A 26,295-nucleotide genomic window follows, 5' to 3' on the forward strand; every position below is an offset into this window, starting at 1 on the left:
CACTTCCAAATGCTTTTATCATGCTAAAGCAGCAGCAAATGGATAGAGTGTGGTTAAGCCTTCATAATCCTTTGTTGAGGGCATATCCTCAACTGGCTAATCTTCAAATGAATCAAGTAACATACAACCATAGGAATGGAAAAGAACTAAAGATATGAAAGTTGAAACACAGCACCCTCTGGTGTACATAACTGTCTTTCAATCAAGGAAGATTCTTGAAATATATCAGTATTTCTCAAAATATAAGGCCCAAACCATGATAGAATCAAGAGAAACATATACCAGGCTGGTCCTAGTGTTCATTTAGTTGCTAGATCCATCTTTATCAAGCATGTACTATGTATTTCCCCCTTTGGTACCAGGAAGGCTCTTAAACAGGCAACCTAACTTCTGTAAACATTAAACATGGCTGCTTCCCCATCACCTTTTGAATGCTGCATTCAGCTGGCACATGAACATTTCATGCTGAGGCATGACGATGCTATCCACCAGATCAGTTCAATTTTGCCCTGCATTCAGAAGTACATCATATACAAAAGTTAGGGGACACCTAAACAGGGTGTTCTTTCGACATGTCCCCCTCTCTGTCATAATGTATAGAGCCCTTCCTTACCAATCTGGATCTCTTTGTCTCCTGAATGCCAGCAGCCATCCTCTGAGGATATGTGCTTAAAAACTTTATCCATCTACCTTCCTTTTATTTTCAAATACAAAAGACATTCAACCAGCTCAAAAAGTCTGAGAATCAATCAAGAATGTTTTGCATTCCTCTCCATATCTTTAGTCATCTTGGTTCTGGGTGGGAACTTCATTTAAGTGACACACATACTTCATTCATGTGACTCACTACAGTTAAGCAGCTGCTGTGTCCTAGATAAACACAACACAGGCCCTGTGTCTGAGATTCACAATCCAGTGGGGGAGACAGAGATACAGGTGCAAATAGATAAATTGAAACTCAAAGCTCTACGTACTAACAGAGGAAAAGTAAAGGGCAGTGAAAACACCAGAGAAGAACTATCTTGCTCAGGACATCAGAACAAGACATAAATCCTGTGGGAGCAGGTCTTAAGGGTGAGAAGATGTTGTCTAGGCAGAGGACACAGGAGCACACACCATTCTAGGTGTAAATACCCCAAGGCCTAAAAAATAAAGAATAGCCCCTGGCACATCACCACTTGGGACAATTCCTCCTGTCCCAAAGGTCTCCTTGAGGAGACATGAGAAACACACCTGAACAATCTGACCCCTACACATTATATACGGAACACACCCAAGTGACATCAAACAAACAAAAACAAAGCAGACCAGACCCTGGTCTGAGGGAGGTGAGAACAGGCTGGAATGGAGAGCACTAGGAGGCCAGTGGTCTGGCTGGGAAGCTCAAGCATGTATTCCTCTGACATGGTCCCTGCCAGCTAATCAGCAGCATTGCCCTGTGCCCATCTCCCTTGTAGCACTACAGACAATGCATTAACTTGGGTACAATCTTCCCCTTTCACATGATGATGGGCAGAGGCTAAAGCTGTATCTCTTTATCACTATGCCTCTATCACTCAGCATACATGGAGCTCAAACAAAATTTAATGAATAAGCTAAGTGATTAGTTCATATGCATGACTAGGATTTAAAAGAGCAGAGCCCTGGACCTGTATATCCCAAACACCTTCCTCTATCTACTTCCCCTTGTTTTGTTCTTCCTCATAAGCTATCCATCTTCGTCTGGTTCATGCTTTCCTATCCTTTCACTTTCTCCTAAATCAACTCCCATCCTCTAATTGGGGAAAGATGGCAGATATTCTTGTCCCCATTTAAGAGTGACCTTTGGTAAAATGAAACAACCAAGCCAAAGAGGTAACAAGGAATTGGCTTCTCGCATACTCAGAAGAATGTGAGATTGCTGCCTCTCCAGGGAAAAAGAGAAACCCAACCTGATTACAGAGCAAAAATAGGTCACTGCTTGAATAGAGTCCTTTCGGTCACTGGCAGCAAACACTTTTTGCTTCTGACTCCAGTGTCACAAGAAAGTGGCAGCACAGTCTTAGAATAAGGACTCCACAGCCAGCTGGCCATCTCAGCCTGGCCTTCCCACTGGCATTCTAGAAGCAGCATGCAGGGCCAGGCAACTGCTGGGGAGCCCAGTGAGCCTTTGTCACTGGTGACATGAAATACCAGCATTCATATGTTTTGTTTTGAACCAACTGGGTGACAATTCAAGGTTGTCCTTATAAGAAGTCTCTCTCCTTTGCATTCAGCTATACTTTATTTAGGAGGAAAGAAACAAATAGAGCTCAGCTAGCTTGCTTATATCTATGTAGAGCCAGCAGCAGCCTCTTTTCCATGAGTTATAACTATGAATTATTATAATGTTTTTCTTGCAGCAAATTCTGTGTGTGCATGGCTGGGAGGGATGTCAAAATTGTGTTTCTATGTCAAAACTCTGCTGTGTATTGTTCAAAACAATAGGCTGAGAATTACTGATCAAGAATCAGTGCTAGACTGCTGGTGGGAATGCAGACTGGTACAGCCACTGTGGAGAACAGTATGAAGTTTCCTCAAAAAACTAAAAATGGAACCCATTTGACCCAGTGATCCCACTTCTAGGAATATATCTGATGGGCAAGAAATAGATACAAAATTTAATGAATAAGCTAAGTGATTAGTTCATATGCATGACTAGGATTTAAAAGAGCAGAGCCCTGGACCTGTAAATCCCAAACACCTTCTTCTATCTACTTCCCCTTGGTTTGTTCTCCATGTATGCTGAGTGATAGAGGCATAGTGATAAAGAGATACAGCTTTAGCCTCTGCCCATCTTCTAGGGCAAGAAATAGAAACACCAAACAGAAAGGATATATGCACCCCTATGTTCACAGCAGCACAATTTACAATAGCTAAGATTTGGAAACAGCCTAAATGCCCATCAGCATATGAGTGGATTAGAAAACTGTGGTACATCTACACAATGGAATACTATGCTGCTGTAAAAAGGAAGGAACTCCTACCATTTCCAACAGCATATATAGTCCTGGAGAGCATTGTGCTAAACAAAATAAGTCAGTCAGAGAAAGATAAATATCACATGATCTCACTCATTTGTGGAATATAATGAACAACATAAACTGATGAATAAAAACATCCAGAGACAGAGAATCATCGATAAGATGCTCAAACCTAAGAGGGAAGGTAGGGGAGGGGAGGGGTAAGGGCGGGAGATCAACCAAAGGGCTTGCATGCATGCATGCATATAAGCATAACCAATGGACACAGACACTGGGGGGGGGGGTGAGGGCATGAGCGGGGTGGGGGGCAACGGGGGGATAAGGACACATATGTAATACCTTAATCAATAAAGAAAGGAAAAAAATCAGTGGTAGAATAGAAAAGGTAAGGAAACAGGCATTTGAACAATATGTTTTATTAGCAAATAGCATCCTATATAATAACACTCTAATATGCTAATCGACCAAACGGCAGAACAACCGGTCGCTATGACGCACACTGACCACCAGGGGGCAGAAGCTCAACACAGGAACTGCCCCCTGATGGTCAGTGTGCTCCCACAGGGCAAGCGCCACTCAGCCAGAAGCCCTGAGCCGGGCTCTCGGCTGGTGAGCGCAGCAGCAGTGGTGGGAGCTTCTCCCGCCTCCTCGGCAGCACTAAGGACTCCTTGTGGGATGTCTGCCTGCCCTGCAGGGAGCGGGCCTAAGTAGGCACGTGGACATCCCCCAAGCGGTCCCAGACTGCAAGAAGGCACAGGCCAGGCTGAGGGACCCACCCCACCCCCACCCCAGTGCACAAATGTCATGCACCAGGCCTCTAGTATTTCATAATAGCAATGATTGACATTTATTAAACATAAGGTTCCAAAGGGCTCTGGTAAAGTAATTCTAAGAAAGAGGTTCCAGAATGGTCTACTGATATGTTCCTTTATAAAAATAGGCCTGGATCATATAGTGTCTGGTATACATCTTTTCTCTAAATGCAAGATCTCTGAGGTAGGGCTCAGTGCCAGACTATTCAGTTTCTGCAATAGTGATATGCACACTGTGGGCATATACATCAATTACACCTGCAGTGTTCTGCTTTACTAGCAAAAGAAGGGGGCTATGATTACAAGGTTCCCATCCAGTACTTATTTTGTTGCATGGGATTTAGTATTAAGTTTGGGTCCCTTGATACTAAAGCACTCAATACCCAGAATTTGTTTGCATGTGTGTAGAACTCATAGGTACAGGGTCTGAAAAGTTAAGCTGAATCTTAATGTAGCCATCTAAACAAAATTAATTAGAATTTCTTTTATAACAGAGATTGAGATAAGGCTAAATAGAAAAGAAATGGGTGATAAATAGTTTAGAGAAAGAGAGAGAGAAAGAAAAGGGGAAGAAAGATAAGGAGGAAGAAGGAAACACCTAAGCAATGACTTCCCTACCAAAAACATTTTTGAAGAAATGTACATGATGCTTTTAACATCTGTTCATTGTAAAAACACATAACAGAAACCTATAAATTCAGTAGTTTTACCTAAATTTGTGCAAAACCTTCAGATAAATATGAAAAATATTAATATGTAGGCAAGAAATTTCTTTAATTTGAAGAAATACATAAGTAATTCATACTTTCCCCTCCTCCAAGGTAGAAGCTTAGTCCACAGATTAGAATCACTAAAATACACAAAATAAAAGGAAATGTATCTCGATTTTGAATTCTAAAGTACAAGTAATGAAAATCAATTCAAAATGGCTTACATAATAAAGTGGGTTTACCGGCATACATAAGTGGAAAGTCCGGAGGTGGGGTCTGGTTCAGTTGCTTTATAACGAAAGCAAGGGCCTGTGTGTTTTGTTTTGTTTTTCTGTTTCATTAGCTGCCTCCTAGGGGTAGCTTCCCTAATCACTGCAAGAGGCGACAGCAGTCCCAGGCTTCATGTCCCCACCATTCAGGACTGAGAGAGGGTTGGTTTTGGGAAGACCTCTTAAAACATCGAGGAGTCTTCTTCCCAAAGTCCTCAGCAAACATTCTGATGGCCTGAACTGGGTCACACAGGCCAGCCCTGAACTAACCCCCTACCAGGGGTGGGCTAACTTTTTGACTCGAGGGCCACAATGGGTTCTTAAACTGGACCAGAGGGCCGGAACAAAAGCATGGATGGAGTGTTTGTGTGAACTAATATAAATTCAAAGTAAAGGAGCAGAGGGGAGACCAAGAGAACCGGATAGAACAGCCGGATCCGGCCCGCGGGCCGTAGTTTGCCCACGGCTGCCCTAGGCACTGACTGCTACTGGGTTAATCACTGCGGCAACATGCAGGAGTTACATGATTGAGTTTAGACAATCAAGACCCATCCTGGAACTGAGGGTGGGACCAATCCTTCTCCATCAGAAGACATACACACTGTCTGTTTGCTATGGAAGGGAGGGGGGAGTAGAAGAGATGTTGGGATGGGGACAATTATAATGTCCTCCACACCTCGCCTGGTACTGAACTTGACTCAGATCTCCAGTATCAAGGGCAAACACGGAAGTGCATTTTGAGTGACACTTGATCATTTAACAAAGACTAATGTTTATTCTTACAGAGAGGCAAATTTTCTTGGAGGTAAACTCAAGGAGAAATACATCTTGGAACTCTATATAAGGGAAAATGGGTAAAGGTGAGGAGAACAGGCTAAGTTTGGAACGATACACTGAAACACTCAAAAAAGCTACCTTTACGTTGATCCTCTGGAAGGCAGAGGATGTGACAGTAAATCTAAGCACAGGGCCGAGATGAAATGGTCCAGATGCTTTCCTTTCAAATGATCTAATTTACTGCAAAGAAAAGGCACTGATTTATCTTAGACTCCTTCTTATGTATCAAATTTCTAAAAATGAGCTTGTCCTCACATGATGAATTAGTTGGGTGAGCCCTGTGAATGCTGATGTCCAATGGATCATTTACCATCTATCCCCTGCCTCTGACCCATGACCTACTCATGTAGTATTTCTTCATTCTTTAGCTGCTGACAAAAATGGAAGGCCAATAACATTTCTGCAGGCCTTAGGACATAGCTGTCCCAAAGATGGAATTAGTTTTCTTTGATGTGCATAGACTTCCTCTCTGTTCTAAAAATAAGGCCATATGTAGGAAGTACATTTGAAATTCTCTGGGCAAATCCAAGATGGTATTTGCACGGTTGGATATTTATATGGTTTTTATAACCCAGCTCTAGGAGTATATGAACATTGCCTTTGCCCACAGGATCAATAGTCACTAACCTCTAACAGTGTGGAAAGAGGTAATATAATGTCTGAACAAAATGTAATACTACTTCCTCTGTGCTGGTCTCCACGTACCAGGAAGTCATGGCAGTGAATGGATGCAGTGTCCCTCTAGTGCCTCAGCAGCCCCCTTACAAAGCAGCTGACTTTGGTTACTTCAAGTCAGGGCAGACCACCCAAACTTCAGGGCATGGTTCTAGGGCCCAAGTTCCAAGAGGGGTAGAAATATCTCCTTATAAAACAATGGGCAGTCAGAAATGTATGGGATTTCCTCTGCTTCCATGGGATTAGGGGAAAGTCTCAATACTCCAGTACTTCTCCAGTAAATAGGATGTGCTACTGGCCTGGTGCTCATTCTCATAAGGTGTAATGGTGAGGTGCTATCTGGAATTAAGATTGCTGTCAAGAGTGAAATGGGAAAGAACTCTGTTTTCAGGGTCACATCTGGAACCCTGAATTCATTTTTCAGTTTCAACCCACATTTGACTGACCACTGTGTGCCAGGTTCTGCGCTAACAAATCCTCATAGCTTCAACAATTCTAGAAAATGGGTATTACTACCTCTATCTTACCTGTGTGGAAGCAAAAGCTCAGGGAGGTTATATCTATTGTCATGGAGCTGGAATGTTATAGTTGGGTACCAGACTGAATCTCTTGATGTTTATTCCACACTGTGCCATTGACTCTCCTAGTGCAGTGCTTGGGGCCTTGGAACATCTATATAATAAAAGCCCAGCAACCATTACGGCAGAACAACCAGAATGACGGGTCATTGTGACATGCACTGACCACCATGGCGCAGACACTCAATGCAGGAGCTGCTCCCTGGTGGTCAGTGTGTTCCCACAGTGGGAGCACTGCTCAGCCAGAAGCCATGCTCATGACTGGCGAGTGCAGTGGTGGTGGCAGGAGCCTCTCCCGCCTCTGAGGTAGCAGCTAAGGAGCAGCGAGCCAAGCAGCAAAGAGCGAGCAGGTGGGCAGTTAGGAGCAAGCAGGCAAGCGGTAAGGAGCGAGCAGACAGGCAGTTAGGAGCGAGGGGTACCGGATTGCAAGAGGGTGCAGGCTGAGGGATGACCCCTCCCCCACCCCCCACACGAATTTCATGCATCGGGCATCTAGTTATTATATAAAAGGATGTGAATGGTCATCCTCATTATAGCCAAGTTCCTACTCTGCTCTCAAAAGAGATAGAATAAACTAGGTTAAAAAGGGCTATCGGAAGGCAGAGGATGGTAAGTGTTGCAATGAATGAACACAAGAGGTTTAGAAACCCTAGGGTGAGGATCAACTCTAATAGAATAGGGATGAGGAAAGACTTTAGACAGGTGAAGCCATTCCCTGGGGAGGAAGAGCTTTTGAGGTTAACAAGAGCCCCCCAACGCAGACATGGAAGCAGGCAAACATGTAAAGGGACGTATGGGAAACCTCTTAGATCAGGGTTTCTCATCCTTGGTATTGACAGTTTAGACCAGATAAATCTTTGTTCAGGGGAGGGAGGGACTGTGCATTATAGGAAATTTAGCAATGTCCCTAACCTTTATCCACTAGGTGCCACTAGCACATCTCACCCACCCCCTTGTTGTGACAGTTAAAAAAGACTCCAGACATTTGCCTTAGACGAAGAAGTGTGTGTCAGCAACTGGGGCCTGGCTGGATGTGGGGCCTGGGAAAGACTAGTATAAGAAGGAGAGTCCATGAACCAGACAGGAGAGGGAACAATGTGTGCCCCGGGTGCCCTTTCATCAGCTCCCTCAGCTATGGACTCAGATGACATTAGGACAAATGGAGCCAAAGGTGATCCCACAATGGGGTCCACTGGAAGAATGCCCAGCAGGATCCTGGCTGGGAGTAAAATGTCCACAGGAAGAGAGAAATGACTCTAGGCCTAGGCCATTTGGGAAGGGCAAAACTCTTATTCTCTTTTCTCCTTTCAGTAAATGGAAGCAAGAAAAGAAGACACGGGGAATGCTACAGGAGCCCGGAACTCCCAAACCTATTTGGGAGGGTTTGAGGGGACCTGGATTAGGAAAAGTACTGAGTGGACATGTGTCTAGGACTACAGTGTCACCCTTTCTTCCCACTCCTGCACCTCTCATCCTCAGCCTGCTTGCTGTTGCCAGGAAAAGTAGACAGGAATTGGGATACTTACTCCTGGGAGGCTGGAAGGAAAAAGGAGAAGGGGGTGAAAGTGAGAGAATTTTGAGGTTCAAGAGAAGTTCTGACAAGAGTTTACAAAGGGGGCTTTGTTGCTCAGTAAAGAGGAAAATAAGTACAATTGGACCTGGGGGATTTGAGGACAGTAAAGAGGCAGAGAAATGCATATTCTGGGTAGGGTGCATCACATGACCATTCATTCTGTTTTAGAGCTTCATATCTACAAATAGTGTGGGTATTATCATCTTTTTATAGTAGAGGAATATAAGGTGAAGTAATTTCTCTTTGTTGACAGACGAGGGGCCTCCCAGTATGACCACAGGCCCCAGGCATGGTTGGCAGTTCCTCCATGCTGTGCCTCCTCTGGGCTCCAAAGCCCACAGCTTCCTGCTCCAGGTGAGCCGTAGCTGCTTGCTTGTCTGTCTGCTTCACTAGGCCAGATGGTCAGGGGCTGTGTTTTGGGTTCTGGGTCTCCAGCATTTCCTTATGTGTGAGGCCCAGCCCCCAAAGCCACAGAGGAAGCAAGCAAGAGTTAATATTGAGGAGAACAAAGGCCCGGCCAAGGCCCAGCTGTGTGGATTTACAGCAGAACTAATGAGCACACCCAGTTACATAAGTGCTTCTCCCACTCCGCTCAGCAGCCACTGGAGCAAAGCAGGGCTCTTTCTTCCCTGTGCTATATATAATCTCTGTTTTGGCAGGGAGCATGCTAGAGTTCCACAGCTCTGTTATAATAGATAGTAATTTTTCTTCAAAGCCCAACAATTGTTTGTTGTTGTTGTTTTTACTATTGATGCCACAAAATAATACTTCAGACTTAGCTTAAGATTTAGATACTTTCCCCACATTTTCAGCATTTTTCTATCTCAAAAAACACTCTTTTTTTTTTTTTTCCTGGTTCCACTTTCTGAAGCAAATGAAGGGTCAAATGAGATGCTGAAGAGAAGCCTGCCACATTCCATAATTATAGACTTTGATGCTGGAACCTCAAGGCTCCAATCCTAAATGGGATAGTATTTCCCTTTGGTAACTAAATAGGGACTGATCCATTAACCAGAAATATATTTTTGATACAGAGTACGTCAGGTTTGTTTTTAGTTCTTTCCCATCTGTCTCCTAGGCCCTAATCCTGGAATTCATGACCCCATGAGCATAGAATGAATGTTTCATAGGAAGAATCACTCCTTTGTCCTGGGACTTGTTTGAAGGTGGTTTTGCTTTAATCTCTTTTGGAGCCCTGGCCAGGTAGCTCCGTTGATCAGAGCATCGTCCTGATATGCCAAGTATAAGAATCAACCAATGAATGCATAAGTAAATGGAACAACAAATCGATGTCTGTCTGTCTGTTGCTCTCTCTCCCTATCTCCCTCCTTTCTTCTAAAATCAATAAAAGGCATATCCTCAAGTGGGGGGGGAGGGCAATAGTTTAAAAGCACACATTTACTAAAAATTACCATATTAACTTTGTGCCAGTACTAGAAGCTTTCTAATTCCTGAAAGTCATAGTTTGTTAGTCTATAAACTGTTACATATACACACTTGCTTGAACATTAAAAAATTATATATATTTAAGTATATGCAGTCATTTATACTTTTTGCTAATTTGGTTGGGCCCTCCCCCACACCAATTTTTCTGAAATGGTGAGCTATTAATCATGTATTTGATATTTTCATGGGATGACAGGTTAACAAGAAAAAGAAAAATAGGCTTTAAAAATATGAATTGTATCAGCATTAATACTAAAATCTAAGTATTAGGTTAGTATTACTTAGCAGTATTTGTAGGCATAGCTCTTAGAGAGTTTTAAGACATTTTGAGACTTGCTAACACTGGTCGGCTCAGTTGTATAGCAAGTGCTGTTCAAAGTGGCTTGTCATAGTGGTTGGAGTCAGATAAACCTGAGTTCCATCCCTGACCTGGCAACTTCCCAGTGCAGGTCACTGGGTCTTGGATGAAGTATTTAATCTTCCACAGTTCAGAATTCTCTTTTTCAAACTGGAAATGGTATCAGTGTATACAGTGTAAGGTTCACTGTGAAAAGTAAATAAGGTAGTATATGTGAAAGCATCCTTGTGGGGCATGTTGAGAGTTAAGCAGAAGTCTTGGGCTTCCTGCCTCCTTCCTGGCCCCCTGCAATCTTCAGTCACCTTTGTGGACCCTGTGCAAGGATATGAACACTGTCCTCCTCTTTCATGCAACTGTGGCTGTGAATTCAGTGACTTCTACTGCCTGCAAACACACACACACACCCTTCCTAATACAGTCCTCTGCATCACAACCACATCTGCCTTTTCAAAACACAGAGATCATTTTCTTAAGTGATTCCCTGAAGGATAAACTCTGCCCACTTTAGCCTGCTGTCAGATCCTCAGTCTGGTGCTTTCTGAGCTCCTGGCTCTTTACAAACCCTCGTTTTCCTACCCTACCTCACCTAGGCCATGCCCCTGTTTCAAGCCCTAACACAGCCCCCAAAGCTCACAGCATAAACTTCAAAGGGCTTCAAGTGGCATTTGAGACACATGATATCCAGTCCCTGTCACTCTCCAGTTTCACTGTCCACCACACCTTTCCTTCCATACTTTATACCCAAGCAATTATACTTACAGGGCCTGGAACTCCCATGCTGTCTCCTCACTCGTCTGTCAACTTACATAGGCTCCTCTCTTTGCCCAGAATATCTTCTCCTCTCATCTAGTTGGCAAACTCCTAGACAGTCTTTACACTTCACTCTAATGACTCCACTTCTGTGACAGTCCGTAAAGTACCGACTCTGTGTCTTGTACATTCTTCTGTTACCACACCTGCCATACTGTAATTATTTTTTATGTTTTCTTATAATTTACTCGACCACTATAAATGTCTTTTTTGGGGGATGGACCCAGGGCTCAGTCTTACACAGAGCAGTCACTCAGGAAATGGTTGTATTGTTGAACAGAAGCAGCTTCCAGCCTAGTGGGAATGTGGGAATGTGGGAATACGTGCTACAACAGCAGTCTGTGACTGTGAGATGGCAGAGGGAGAATTCTACCACATCCCCATTTAAAATGTTAAAATGTTGGGGACTGCTAGAACTCAGAAAAAGAAACCCTTTATGTGGTTACAACTCTAACAAAGTCAATTACATTTCCCTAAAGTCCGTGGAACTCAAAACTATTTTTCTCTCCAAAGTGTCTTTTTTTATAAAGTTTCCTGTCCTGTGGAATGATCGTGGGCAATCACTTTTGCAATTTTTGGTGATGCCAGTTTATGGCTATGTTTTTCTGTTCACTGAACTGGCTCATTTCTTCAGGAGAACAAACTGTTCTGCGCTGAAGCAGGAATTGGCTGGGTTCTAACAAAAAGATTCCCCCCGCCCCCTCTCCCCGACAGTGTTTTTGCAAAAGACCCAAGTCAATTTATAGCCAAGTAACAAAAGGTCAGAAAGGTTAGTCAAGCAATGGGCGTAATTCCTGTGTGTCACAGCCAATAAAGGAAATGGGTGGGAATAAATGGTATGCAATATTAACCTGAAATTATTTGTGCAAAACTATTATTGTAAACTATACAAAGGGAACCATGGCTTCCAATATAAAGAATTTCTCACTCTGATTTTTTTAAGGTACATTTACTGTGGAAGAACCTTGAATTTCTCATCTGTAAGTGGAAAATGTAAAAAACTTTTCACACTAATTTATGAAAAATCTTGGTCATTGTTTTACAGCCCTGAAATAGAAATGGTCACATAAAAATTAAATATTCCATAGTTAAATCACAGTTAAATACAATTTACATGGTGGAATTTAATATAAAGTATTTGCCAAAGACTAAGAAAACTGACCAAAGGGATATTCTAAGAAAAGACTCTATAAATATGTTTTAATCACACTGAAAGTGTGACAACTACTGCATTATTCAACGAGCATAAGAACAACAAGAAATGCCTGCCTTTGAAGCAGACATAAAGAACTGACATCACCAGCCAAGCAAGCAGATGAATAACAGCCTGTACTGGGCAGCCAACCAGGCCTGTGGAGTAAGGAAGCCTTTCAGAATCCAAGGCTATTGGAAGCAACCCCTACCCCCACCCCACCCTAGTCATGATGTCTACAGTACTCACCATTTAAAACAACCTAATCATCCAAAAGATGAATGGTTAAAGAGAACACAGTCATGGTTCAGACAGGCTGATGTAACTTATTTCTCTCCTAGCCTCCTTCCCAAGTACAGCTATAAATTCTGGAAATAACACAAGAGGCAACCAAAGGAGAAGGTAGAAAAGGGAAGGCGAACAGGTTAGAGATCCCAGGAGTGGAGGAACAGCATAGCAGCAGGGCATCTTATGACACGACCACCTCCCACCCCCACTCCATCCAACTAAAAAATGTAACCCAGGCCCAGTGTTTCCCAAGTCCCAATCCAGCAACAAAGGTAACCCAGACATATCTTTCCCCATGACAGAATGGACGTTCTGCTGACAATACCAGGCCAGCTGGAAGCACCAACAAGGAGGATAGATCAGGGGCCCACTAATAAAACAGGCTGAAAGCACTCTCCCTCCCTGCAGGGCCCCTAGGAAGTACTCTTCATTCCAGCAGGATGGAGACTCCCTTCTCTCACCTACAGGCACTAGGCAGCATTGTCTAGGGCAGTGGTCAGCAAACTCATCAGTCAACAGAGCCAAATATCAACAGTACAACGATTGAAATTTCTTTTGAGAGCCAAATTTTTTAAACTTAAACTTCTTCTAACGCCACTTCTTCAAAATAGACTCACCCAGGCCATGGTATTTTGTGGAAGAGCCATACTCAAGGGGCCAAAGAGCCGCATGTGGCTCAAGAGCCGCAGTTTGCCGACCACTGGATTCTGGGGAAACTCCTCCTCCCATTAGCACCAGCAGGGATCAGTGGGAGCCCCAGCTGCAACAGATAGCCAAGCAGACCAAAATAGTCAAGGCTCTGAAAAGTAAATTGTCATTGGAATCACAGCCTACAAAAGTAGATACAACCTGTGTGCTAAACTTAATTGGGGTGACTTCCTGCTGAAATAAAAAATTTAAATAGGACCCAGAGTCTCCTAACATAACTGACAAATGTCCAGAATAGATCTGAAAATGACCCAACATACCAAGAACTAGGAAAACCATGACTTGAGTTAGAAAATATAAACTGATATCAACATCAAGATAAATCTGATATTAGAATTAGCTTACAAAAGATTTTAAAGCAACCATTTTAAAATGTTGCAACAAGTAACTACAAATTCTCTTGAATCAAATGACAAAATAGAAAATCCTATTAAAGAAATAGAAGTTATGAAAAAGAACTAAGTGAAAATTATAGAACTGAATGATAAAATAAGAGAAATAAAAACTTGCTAAATGGCCCAGCCAGAATAGCTCAGTGATTGAGCATAAATCCATGAACCAGGAGGTCAGGGTTCAATTCCCAGTCAGGGCACATGCCCAGGTTGCAGGCTTGATCGTTGAGGTTTTATCTCTCTCTCTTTCCCTTCCTCTCTCTGAAACAATAAAGAAATATATATATTTTAAAAATCAACTTGCTAGATGGAGTGGAGATGACAGAGGACAGAATAAGTGAACTTGAAGATAGATCAATAACACTTATCCAATATGAACAAAAGAGAGTAGACTGAAAATAAATTAACAGAGCCTCAGGCACTTGTGAGACAATAACAAAAAAAAATCAAATGTTCATATCATTAGAGTCCCAGAAGGAAAGTAGAAAGAGAGGGGATGAAAGAGTATTTAAAAAGATAATGAGTGAGAATTTCCCAAACCTTGTAAAAAACATAAACCTATAGATTCAAAAAGCTGGGCAAATCTCAAAAAGGATAAACCCAAAGAAATTCATAGCCAGGACATATGATACCTAAGTTCCTGATAATTAAAGACAAAGAAAAACCCTTGGAAGCAGAGAAAAGCAACATATTGCCTATAAGAAAACATCAATACAAATGACAACAGATCTCTCATTTGAAACCATGGGGGCCAGAAGGAAGTAGCACAAAATTTTCAAAGTTAAAAGAAAAGAACTGTCAACCATGAATTCTGTATTTGGGGAAACTGTACTTCAAGACTAGAGGGGAAAAGATATTCTCGAACTAAGAAAAACGAAAAGAATGTGTCGCTAGAAGACCTACCCTTAAAGAATGGCTAAAGGAAGTTCTTCAAATAGAAAGGAAATTATAAAAGAAGAAATATCTGAGCAATAGGAAGAAATAAAGAACAGAAGAAGTCCCTGGACAGGTAGCTCAGTTGGTTAGAGCATGGTCCGATATGCCAAGGTTGTGGGTTCAATCCCTGGTCAGGGCGCATACACAAATCAACCAATGAATGCATAAATAAGTGGAACAACAAAACAATGTTTCCTCTCTCTCTCTCTCTCTCTCTCTCTCTCTCTCTCTCTCTCTCTCTCTCTCTCTCTCTGTCTCTGTCTCTCTCTCTCTCTCTCTTCATCAATAAACAAAAACTTTTAAAGAACATAAAAAGAATATGAATACATATAATAGACTATCCTTCTCCTTGAGCTTTATAAATCATATTTAATGACTGAAAAAATCAAAACACCATATGATACTCAAGATAATTATATTTAAGGGAGGGGGCAGGTGCTCGCTTCGGCAGCACATATACTAAAATTGGAACGATACAGAGAAGATTAGCATGGCCCCTGCGCAAGGATGACACGCAAATTCGTGACGTGTTCCACATTTAAAAAATAATAAATAAATAAATAAATAAATAAATAAATGGGAGCAGTAAAGAGACACCTAGATGGAAGTAAATTTTTTACATTTCACTCCAAGTGGTAAAATATTGATACCAGTAAGACTATTATACGTCAATTGTGTATATCATAATACCCACAGCAACTACTAAGAAAATGATACAGATACACAAAAAAACACAAATCAAGATAAAATCCTAAAAACTTCAAGTAACTCTGAGAAAGGCAAGTAGAGAAAAACAGGAAACAAAACAAAATAATAAAATGGCAGATTCAAGCCCTAGTACATCAATAATTACCCTAAATGTAGATGGTCTAAACACACCAATTAAAAAGTAGTGACTGGCAGAGTGGTTAAAAACACAACCCAACTATATGCTATTCACAAGAAACTCACTTAAAATTCAATGAAATAGGTAGAAAATAAGAGTACTGTCCATACAATAGATATATCAATAGCTAGTTAAATTATGTTTATCAATAATTTTAATACAGGAAAATATTTAGACTATTACATTTTATAAGACATGATAAATAAGTAAATACATAAATACGTTCAAAGCTAGATATAAAATGTATATATAGAATGGCTTCAACTCTATGAAAACAATTTTTAAATAAATACCTAAAAAGAATGCTATGAATATATCACTAACAGTAATCTCAATTATCTTCATTATGCTTTTGTATATTTTTCAGATTATCTACCATAAGAAAGAATGGTGATTACCTGAGGAAAAAGGGGATGGGAGGAGGTAGGAGAGGGTAAATGAGGAATAAATGGTGATGGAAGGAGACTTGACTTGGGGTAGTGAACATAATACAATATACAGATGATGTATTACAGAATTGTACACCTGAAACATATATAAAATTTTATTAACCAATGTCACCCCAATAAATTCAATTTAAAAAGAATGAATTGCTTTTATAATCAGAAAATAATATACTTAAAAAATTCTCTCTAATTAAAGTAGTCTATTAAAGATAACTGTGTTGTTGTCTGGGGAGGAGAAACTAATATTTATCATTGGCACCAACCATTAACATGGATCTTTCTACTAGTGATCTTTCTACTTGGCTGTCCACTCTTTCCCTGATCTCCAGAGGACCAGAGGCACAGGCAGGCCTCAAAGATCCAGAAAATGTTCTCTTTGCAAGCTTTGAGGACTGCCTGTTACTCTGGTCCTCTTGGGACGAGAGGTAGGGAGTGGTAAGAAAGCAGACATGGGGTTGCAGGGCAGTGTGGACAGCAGAGCAGGACTGTTGGACACCTGTCTCACTTCCAATGGTCTCCAGAGTCACTGCTCTAGATCTCCACAGGTCTGACCACTGAGCTGGTTCCCATGTTTCCTCACTCCATCACCCAAGGCCACAAGAGCATGCCTTGATCCTCACAGCCCAACAGAGCCTAACACAAGTATCATCCCACCATGCTGGGGACCACAGTTCAAACAGGAAATTCTTCTGTTTCATAAATGGCAAGTCAGTATCAATTTAAGATCCCCATCTTCCTTTCTTTTTCAAAGTCTCTCCCTAACTTTACCCAGAAGCCATGTGACAATCTTCCTTCTACAACAGTCCCAATCCTTTTCTGACATTTCAAATAAGAAACTTCAAAGTAATACTCAATTCTTCCTCACCCTTTATTTGTATATCCAATATATATATATATATATATATATATATATATATATATATATATATATAAAAGCCTAAGTGACTGGCCAACCGGCCGACCAGCTGGTAGCTATGATGTGCACTGATCACCAGGGAGCAGACACTCAAGCAGGGGCAGAAACCACTGGCATGGAAACATGGAACAGACTGATTAATCTCAGAGGGAAGGGGAGATGGGGGAGAGCAGGAAGAGATTAGCCAAAGATCTTATATGCATATTAGAGGCCCGGTGCACAGATTCGTGCACCAGTGGGGTCCCTCAGCCTGGCCTGTGGGGATCGGGTCGAAACCAGCTGTTTAACATCCCCTGAGAGGTTCCAGATTGCGAGGGTGCAGGCCAGGCCGAGGGACCCCACTAGTCTATTATAAAAGAGATTCAACATAGAATGCAGAAGGTAGCAAATAAAATGATTTCTAAAGTCCCCTTCTGGAGCTTTATGGTTCTTTTACTAAATATTATCTTTACTCTTTCTTAAAGTCAAAGTTGAAAGCTCTGACCAAGACTCTTTCATGTATAAGATGCTTCCTTGTTGATGTTCTATGGCCCTATTTAACAGTCAATAGGGCCATTTCAAGACTGCCCACTTCTACAACCAATTCTGGAAAAGTTGCTTTTTATCTTTATAAGTACGTGGAATCCCATTCTCTCTATACAAGATAACTCAAAGCCAACGTTCACCTTAAGGTGCAAATACTGCAAGACTATTTTAGTGCCCCCACCTTTGCCATCTCCCATAGCTAAACTACCAACGGTAATGAGGTAACACAATTTTACAAACACTTGAGCAAATATTATTTGAGAACATATTAACTTTCAAAATAAAATTTTATTTTACCTAGTTTTAGGGGGGCTAGAAAAGGCATGGACTTTAGAGTCAAAGAATAACCCTATTACACAACTTTACAGCTACACAACTTTGCAGCTTCTTCATCTATGAACTGAAAATAATTATGCTTACCTCTTGTGAGGATTAAGTAACATCTATAATAATAAAAGCATAATATGCTAATTAGACAGGCAGCCGAATGACCTTCCGGATGAAGCCGCGACAGCGGTGGGCTGAGACAGAAGCAGTTAGGGGTGATCAGGCAGGCATGCAGAGTGGGGATCAGGCAGGCATGAGAGCCGTTAGGGGTGATCAGGCAGGCAGGCAGGCGAGCAGTTAGGGGCGATCAGGCAGGCAGGCAGGCGAGCAGTTAGGGGCGATCAGGCAGGAGTGATCAGGCAGGTAGGCAGGCAAGCAGTTAGGAGCCAGTGGTCCCAGACTGTGATGTCCAACCAGCAGTCGGACATCCCCCAAGGGGTCCCAGATTGTGAGAGGGTGCAGGCCGGGCTGAGGGACCCCCTCATGCACAAATTTCATGCACTGGGCCTCTAGTATTACTTATAAAAATGCCTGGCATATCATAGGTGCTCTCCTGGCTCCATTTAATATTGCTAACTTAGTTTCTTTTCTCCACCTATTTCTCATTTGTTTTCTTGCAGTATTTTATGGACCTGAGTAAGTCACCTTTAAAGTCTTTTGGAACAAAAATACACATACATATAAACATATGGCATAAAAAATAGTACACACTCCTATGGGAAGCAGAAGTGGGCATTTACTGGGAAGGAAAATGAGGCAACTTTCTGGGTAATGATGTTTTGGTAAGCATTTAGTTACATAGGTATATGCATTTGTTAAAACTCAGCAAATGTACAGTTAAAATTTAACTGCAAATTTAACTACAAATGTACAAATATTACCTCAAAAGAAAAAATGCTATAAAACAAATAGTGACCTCTACTTAGTGATACACATGCTGAAGCAGTCAGGGGAAATACATAACACATATGATGAACAGATGGTTGGTTAGAGGACTAGGAAGCACATGGAGTAAAATGTTAATGGTCAAAACCTGGTAGTGGGTATACTGCTGCTCACTGTAAATTCTTTCAACTTTGCAGCATGTTTAAAATTTTAATAATAAAAAGTTGGGGAAGAATTTCCTACAGAAAAAAATGAGTTTTTTCTACACATTAGTTCTCTTCCTGAACCCTCTTCCTGTTGTTATACATCCACTTGTTCATTTACCTGTAAACACTAGCACATACTGCAGTATTGCCTAGTACAAGTTGCTTAACCTCAAGCCCACTGAATCTCAGTTTCCTCATCTGTAGAATAATAACTACGTGCCTCATGGGATTTTTGTGAAGATCACAATGATAAACATAGAACACTCAACCCAGTTCCTGCCAATATAGCATGCAGTAAAGAGCATGGGCATTATAGCGTATTATTCCAGTATCAGGTAGTGGTTAGAAGCCCTGACTCCTATATGACTGCCTGGGTTCAAATCCCAACTTCACCATTTTATAGCTTTGGGCAAAATTCTTACCCTTTCTACCCAAGACCAAATAGTTTCTCAAACCTATGACAATTTTTTACTTAAATTTTAAAAAAATGAGACAGAGAGAAAGCAGAATATGTTTGTGTGGAATCCTGTCAAAGGTTTCTTTTTTTTAACAAATTTTAAGTTTTTAGCTAATTTTAGACTTATAAAAAACTAGAGGCCCGGTGCACGAAATTCGTGCACGGGGGCAGGGGGGTGTCCCTCAGCCCAGCCTGCACCCTCTCCAATCTGGCACCCCTCGAGGGACATCCCTCTCACAATCCAGGACTGCTGGCTCCCAACTGCTCACTTGCCTGCCTTCCTGATTGCCCCTAACTGCTTATGCCTGCCAGCCTGATCACCCTTAACCACTCCCCTGCCAGCCTGATTGCCCCTAACTGCCCTCCCCTGCAGGCCTGGTCACCCCTAACTGCCCTCCCCTGCAGGCTTGATCGGCCCCAACTGCCCTCCCTTGCAGGCCTGGTCCTTCCCAACTGCCCTCCCCTGCTGGCCTGATCGCCCACAACTGCCCTCCCTTGCAGGCCTGGTCCTTCCCAACTGCCCTCCCCTGTTGGCCATCTTGTGGCAGCCATCTTGTGTCCACATGGGGGCAGCCATCTTTGACCACATGGGGGCAGCCATCTTGTGTGTTGGGAGTGACAGTCAATTTGCATATTACTCTTTTATTAGATAGGATAGAGGCCTGGTGCATGGGTGGGGGCCGGCTGGTTTGCCCTGAAGGGTGTCCCGGATCAGGGTGGGGGTTACCTTGGGGCCTGGGGTGGCCTGGGCAAGGGGCCTGTGGTGGTTTGCAGGCCGGCCACGCCCCCCAGCGACCCAAGCAGAGGCCCTGGTATCTGGGATTTATTTATCTTCTATAATTGAAACTTAGTAGCCTTGAGTGAAGGCCAGGGCAGGCCAGGGCTGTGGGAAGCTTGGCTTCCTCCATCGCCAGGGGCAACTCAAGCCTCCTGCTCTCTCCAGCTCCATGGCTGCCACCATTTTTGTTGGGATTTATTTATCTTCTATAATTGAAACTTTGTAGCCTTGAGCAGAGGCCAGGGCAGGCCAGGGCTGCAGGAGGCTTGGCTTCCTCCATTGCCAGAGAAACCCAAACCTCCTGCTCACTCCGTGGCCGCAGCCATCTTGGTTGGGTTAATGTGCATACTCTCTCCTGATTGGCTGGTGGGCATGGCTTGTGGGCGTAGCGGAGGTACAGTCAATTTGCATGTTTCTCTTTTATTAGTGTAGATTATTAGTGTAGATGTTGCATCCCAGCCCACGTGGCTCAGTGGTTGAGCATCGACCAATGAACCAGGAGATCACAGTTCAATACCCGGTCAGGACACATGCCCGGGTTGCAAGCTTCATCCCCAGTCGGGCGGCGGGTCGGGGAGGAGGGGGACATGCAGGAGGCAGCGGATCAATGATTCTCTCTCTTCATTGATGTTTCTATCTCTTTCTCCCTTCTCCCTTCCTCTCTGAAATCAATAAAAATATTTTTTTTAAGTTGCAAAAACAGTCCAGAAAATTTCCACATATCCCTGACCCAGCTTCCCTTTATGTTTGCACCTTACATAACTATAGTACATTGAACAGAACCAGGACATTGGTACAATACTATTAACTAAACCAGAGAGCTGATTCAAATTTCACCAGTTTTTTCTACCAATGTCTTTTTTCTGTCTGGGGATCAAGAATCCCCACTGCATTTAGTCATCACATCTCAGTATTCTGCAGTCTGTGACAGTTCTTTAGTCTTTCCTTGACATTCATGTTCTTGACAGTTTTCAGAGCATTAATCAGTTATTTTGTTGAATGTCCCTTGATTTGGGTTTACCTGATATTTTCTCATGATTATACTGAGGTTAGTCATTTTTGACAAAAATACCTCAGAAATGATTCTGTGTTCTTCTTAGTGCATCATGATGTTGTTATATCTTATTACTGATGGTATAGATCTTGACCACTTGGTTAAGATGGTTTCTCTACTGTAAAGTCACTACCTTTTCTTTCCTTTATAGTTAACCAATATGTTGAAGGAATTTATTTGAAACTATGCAAATTCTATCAAAGGGTTCTTAAAGGACTACTGGCTCTCTCATTCACAAGCCTCCTCACTTCCCTTTAAAAAAACTCCAGAAGGTTAGGTGACATGATTTCCCCATATTATTTCTGTCATGCAAGTTCTTTGTTATTACTTTGTTAGCTCGGTGGGTTTTATTTTTCTTCTACTTATAAAAATAGCATATCTTCATGGTCAAAAAAATTGTGAGAAGCTTACAACTATACCTTTAGAAATTGGTACCTGTTAGGAACTGAGTGTTTGTGTCCCCACCCCCAATTCAGGTTGAAATTCTAACCCCCAATATGATGGTATTAGAAGGTGGAGCCTTTGGGAGGTTATTAGGTCATGAGGGTGGAATCATTATAAAAAAGATTAGTCCTCTTAAAAAAGGGAACCCCAGAGAGCTCTCTCATCCCTCCCCACCATATGAGGATACAATAAAAACCCAGAAGAGGGCTCTCACCAGAATCTAACCATGTTGGCACCCTGATCTCAACTTCCAACCGAAAGAATTAAATATTTGTTGTTTATAAGCCCCCCAGTCTATGGTACTTTATTAGAATAGCTTGAACTAAGACAGCACTATAGGTATCCTGATGTGTGTGTGTGTGTGTGTGTGTGTGTGTGTGTGTGTGTGTGTATATATATATATATATATATATATATATATATATATATATATTCCAGTGAATCTTTTCTCTTCTTTTTAATACCACTTGGAGTCAGAGACCATGGGCTTAATTAAATCCCAGCCCCACCATGCACTTTAGGCAAGTTACTTAATTTTGCATATTGATTGGTCAGCATCTGTTATTTACAGATGGGATGAGCAAAATTAAATAACATTTTTGGAAGAATTATTCAGTAAGGTAGAAATAAAAATTGTATGGCCTATATTTAAGAAAAGCCAGCTGAACACTGCCACGGGGAAGGTGAGGTCTCTCAGTGGACACCTGCAACTCCAGATGCCACATCTGGACCAAGGTGAAAATTGTTCATTGTTGAACTCCTTAAAAACTCCCAATCTCATTTGAGTCAGACACTAGACTTTTTTACATTCTGCCTCAAAGCACCTCATCTGCCACATCTCCATCACTGTTGCTACCACCTTGTTCAAGTTCCCATTGTCTCTCACCTGGATGACTGCCACAGCTGCTTAACCAACATCCTCCCTGTAGTTCGTGCTGCACATGACAGTTATGCTTCTAAAAACAAAGTTGAGCATGATGCTCCCCTGCTTTAAAGCCTTTGTGGTGCAGCCCACAGGATACAAACTCAAACTTGCTGGCCAGGCATTCAAGGCACTTGACCATCTGGCCCCAATATCCCTTTGTCCAGTCTCATCACCAACCACTTGGTACCTTTAGGTTTTGATGAACTAGGGCAATGAATTGGGTATCTTCAGGCTTATCCATTATCTCACAAAGCCCTACTGGTACAGTAACACTCCGCTCCCAGGATGCCTTCGCTCAACTCAACAAACATCACTCCTTCCTCCCGCCCTGCCTCTGTGTCTCCAGGACACCTGACATGTCACATAGATTTTGCCATTGTTGATCTGCATGCAGGCCACCTCTTCAACCAGAAAGGGGACCTTGAAGGCAGGGACAGACTGTCTTTATCTTTGTATCTCCTGCACCTAGCTCAGTATCTGTCCAGCTTGGTGTGAGGCCCTGGTGATTGTTAAAGGAATCATAAGTAGAAAAATACTTATGACTAACAGGCTGAAGCCCAGAAGAATTGATACACTTCATCAAACACATGTAAAACGTGAAAGGAAAAAATAATGGGGGTAGGTAAGGAATAGGAAGAGTGGATGCCAAAAGAGAGAGTAACTGAGTTTCCTTATATGCAAGGAAAGGGAAGTTCCTGGTTTTGCTTTAATAATAGTAAGTAAATGTAGAAACAAATGTTATTTTTAGCACTAGGAGAATTCAAAGGTTTTGTTCACCTTTAAAATTAGTTTTAAAGTGAAAAAGAAGGAAAAAACATTCCATATAACAGAACAGAAAAGAGACAGGAAATACAAAAATTAAGGAATGAATTATATACAGAAAACATAACAATTGCACTATCAACCATAAATTAAAGATGATAAATTCACACGTAAGTAAATTATAGAATCTTCAAGATTGGTTGAACAGAAGGACAAGCTTTACTTTAAGTATTGACAAATACATAAAAAGAATAAACACACAACTAAATAATCTTGAGAAATAAACAACCAAAAAAAACTTAGAGGAACTTTTTTAAAAAGAAAGGAATATTTGAAAGGAAAAACCAAAACTTTGGAAGGACCACAAGACACTGGCAGGAGTTGCTGCCTATGGAGGCAGACAGACCTATGGACACGACAGAATGATGCCAGCAAGAGAGAGTCTCTGTCCAAGTGCTATGAGACAGGAGGCATGCATGAGGATTTAATAGAGGTTGAGGGGATACACAATTATCTGCACATCTGCCTGAGTTTATATGTGAGATAAATTCCTAGAAATGCAATTGCTGAATTAAATGGTATGTACCTTGAAAAGTGAAAGATTAATCTACAAATATTTTAAAGGTGAAACAGAAAAAGCATGATGTGTAGAATAAATAAAATATCATACTCGATAGAAGTGGGATGAGAAAAATGAGGTAAGGTGGAGGTAGGCAAAATACTAGGTATAGACAGTGACAACAGAAAATTGGCTTTGTCCTTCCCATTAACTTTGCCCCCACAGCAAAAACCTGAAGGAGGAGGAGGACAGGAACCATGTGACTACCTGGGAGGAGATTTTGGGCAGGACTCAACATGATAATGAGCAATAGAAAATGTGTGTACAAATTAACTTGCAAATAAACTTGTCTTCTGTTATTTTTAGTTTAGAGGACTAATATACAAGGCCATGTAATACTTTTTAACTCAAGCTGCCAACTCAGTTAAAGAATGAGCAAGCTGGAATACATCACATATTCAACAGCAGCCCTACTGTAATCCACCACAAGGCAGAAAGTTCCAGAAGCCAGAATTTCCCATGGGCTGGGTGGCCCCAGGCTTGTGAAGGAGTTGCCATGTCTAAGTCAGGATGCTGTGCACAAGCTTCCAGCACCATTACCACCAATGACTCTGACTCAATTTCCTCCACTTTCTTTCCAAAAATTTCTACTCAGTATATTGGAAAAGAGCTCTTAAAGTTATAATGAAAAGTTATGTAATGTATTTCCTTTATTTAAAAACGTTAACAACAACAACAAAAAAAAAAAACAACCCAAGTCTAAGCTTGTGAGTGCTGAATGACAGAATAAATTGAGTTCCCAACTAAATTAATAATAGTAAAATTTTGTTAGGGCACATATACTTCATAAAGTGAAGGCTATGTCTATTTACACTGATTAACCAGTCTGCTTTGTTTTTAGCGTTAAATTTAGCATTGAAAAATATGTTTACTGTTCCTGAGGGCATTGCTGCCCATCTCATAGAATGTAACTTGAAAAACTGGTGTTCAAATTAGTGTTCTAGTTTTTCAAGGCAGTAATTTAATAAAACAAAAGTATAAGTTCTACATTCAGACTTAAAGTTGACCTTGGACTAAATCTGCATATAACAGAGACACAACTCTACCTTTATAATACCCAATTGTCAACCTAAGACATAACAGGTTCCTAGGTGATCCAAGAAATCACAGAAATTGCATATTTAATTTTTAGATTAATTCAAAACAAATCATGTGGTCAAAGACCTCAGCAATAAAAATGGAAGGAGGATAAAATAACAAAAAGTTTAACAGCAATACAAGGACTAAATATTATAGCAAATATTATATCAAGAAACGTGCTAAAATTCAGAAGCATACAATTTACCTGGGAAATATACTTTTTTCTTACTTCATTGGTTTCTCCAGTATCTCTCTTCACTTTATACAGTCCCGTGTGCATCTTTAAAGGTTCACTTGTTGCTTCTGCAGTTGCAATTCAGTCCTGTAAAAGAAGCAGCATATCATCACTCCATGAGAAAAAAGATCAAGTATATTTTGGAAGCTGAGTTATCCAGTCTCATCAATCTCCCTTCCTAATTCATTTTCAACCAGAACTACACACAAACAGAAAGGCCAAAGTGGTGGAGAGAGTAAAAGAAGGTCATTAAAATACAAACTAGACAGTTAAAACTACTTAAAATGCTAGTAGAAACTGAAAAATATAAATGGAAATAAGGCAAAGTCAATTGTCTCTTATAATAGATCAGAACAAGATGATTCATTAAAATCTGTAATTTTAACCCTCTTTGCACCAATGAGTTTCCCTCTCTCCCTCCTACCTAAGTTTGAGATAGCTTAGCAGAAATGATAAAATTAACTGACATGTGGCCTTACAACTTCAAGGCTGTGCACCTTCAAGGATCTGTTCTTTTTCAACACTTTTCCATTCAAAGCTCTGGGGTTTTCCTGTCATGGAATCTAGAGGTACCACAATGTTCTAGGCTGTGAGTTCTAGGCCAAAAACTATGTTATCTTTATCTTTGTTTCTGACCCTTACCCCTCTGTTTTCACCTTCTGCTCAGGGCCAATGAAGAACACACAGTAACTCTTGGAGTAAAAAATAAGACAGTAACTATGTTTTCAAAAAAATAAAAACCCAAACACCAGAGATGCTTCATGTGATCTTATAATTACTAGGGAAACAGTTGAAAAAACACTTCTTTTGAGTTCTTTACTTCTTTTCCAAAGCATTTTCTTTGGTTGAAATGTCCACTAGCAGTATAATGGCCCTAAAGAGAATATGCCAGAAGATCTCAGAACTTGAAACAGAACAGTGCATCCATACACCAGAAAGGGTCAGAACAGTGAGTATCTGTAAATGTAAACAAGTATGCCCCTCAAAAAAGCACCCCTTACCAAAGTACCTCCTACTTATCTTTCACTATCATTCTTATGTCTTTAGCATACACATAGCTAGTTCTGACTGTTAGGCACTGTTCTAAGAGCTTTAATAAATTGACTAATTCTACCTTTATAACAACCCTATGAGGTAGATTCTAGTATTCAAATTGCCCAGATG

The 26,295-nt window shown here is 41.3% G+C and overlaps 1 protein-coding gene across 4 annotated transcripts in view; it reads right to left on the reverse strand.

Annotated features, from left to right (window-relative positions):
* Positions 1–26,295, reverse strand: part of ZHX3 (zinc fingers and homeoboxes 3) — a 117,984-nt gene that overhangs the window by 45,390 nt on the left and 46,299 nt on the right. For 2 of the 4 annotated variants that reach the window (XM_080685598.1, XM_080685599.1), the window contains exon 2: positions 25,102–25,218. The gene's annotated coding sequence lies outside the window, so the exon portion shown is untranslated. Of the gene's footprint in view, positions 1–13,167; positions 13,311–25,101; positions 25,219–26,295 lie in introns of all 4 variants that reach the window. The other 2 variants (XM_080685600.1, XM_080685601.1) reach the window with 2 other exon arrangements.

Source organism: Plecotus auritus (genome assembly GCF_963455305.1).
Source record: "Plecotus auritus genome assembly, chromosome: 8".
Classification (NCBI taxonomy): Eukaryota; Metazoa; Chordata; class Mammalia; order Chiroptera; family Vespertilionidae; genus Plecotus; species Plecotus auritus.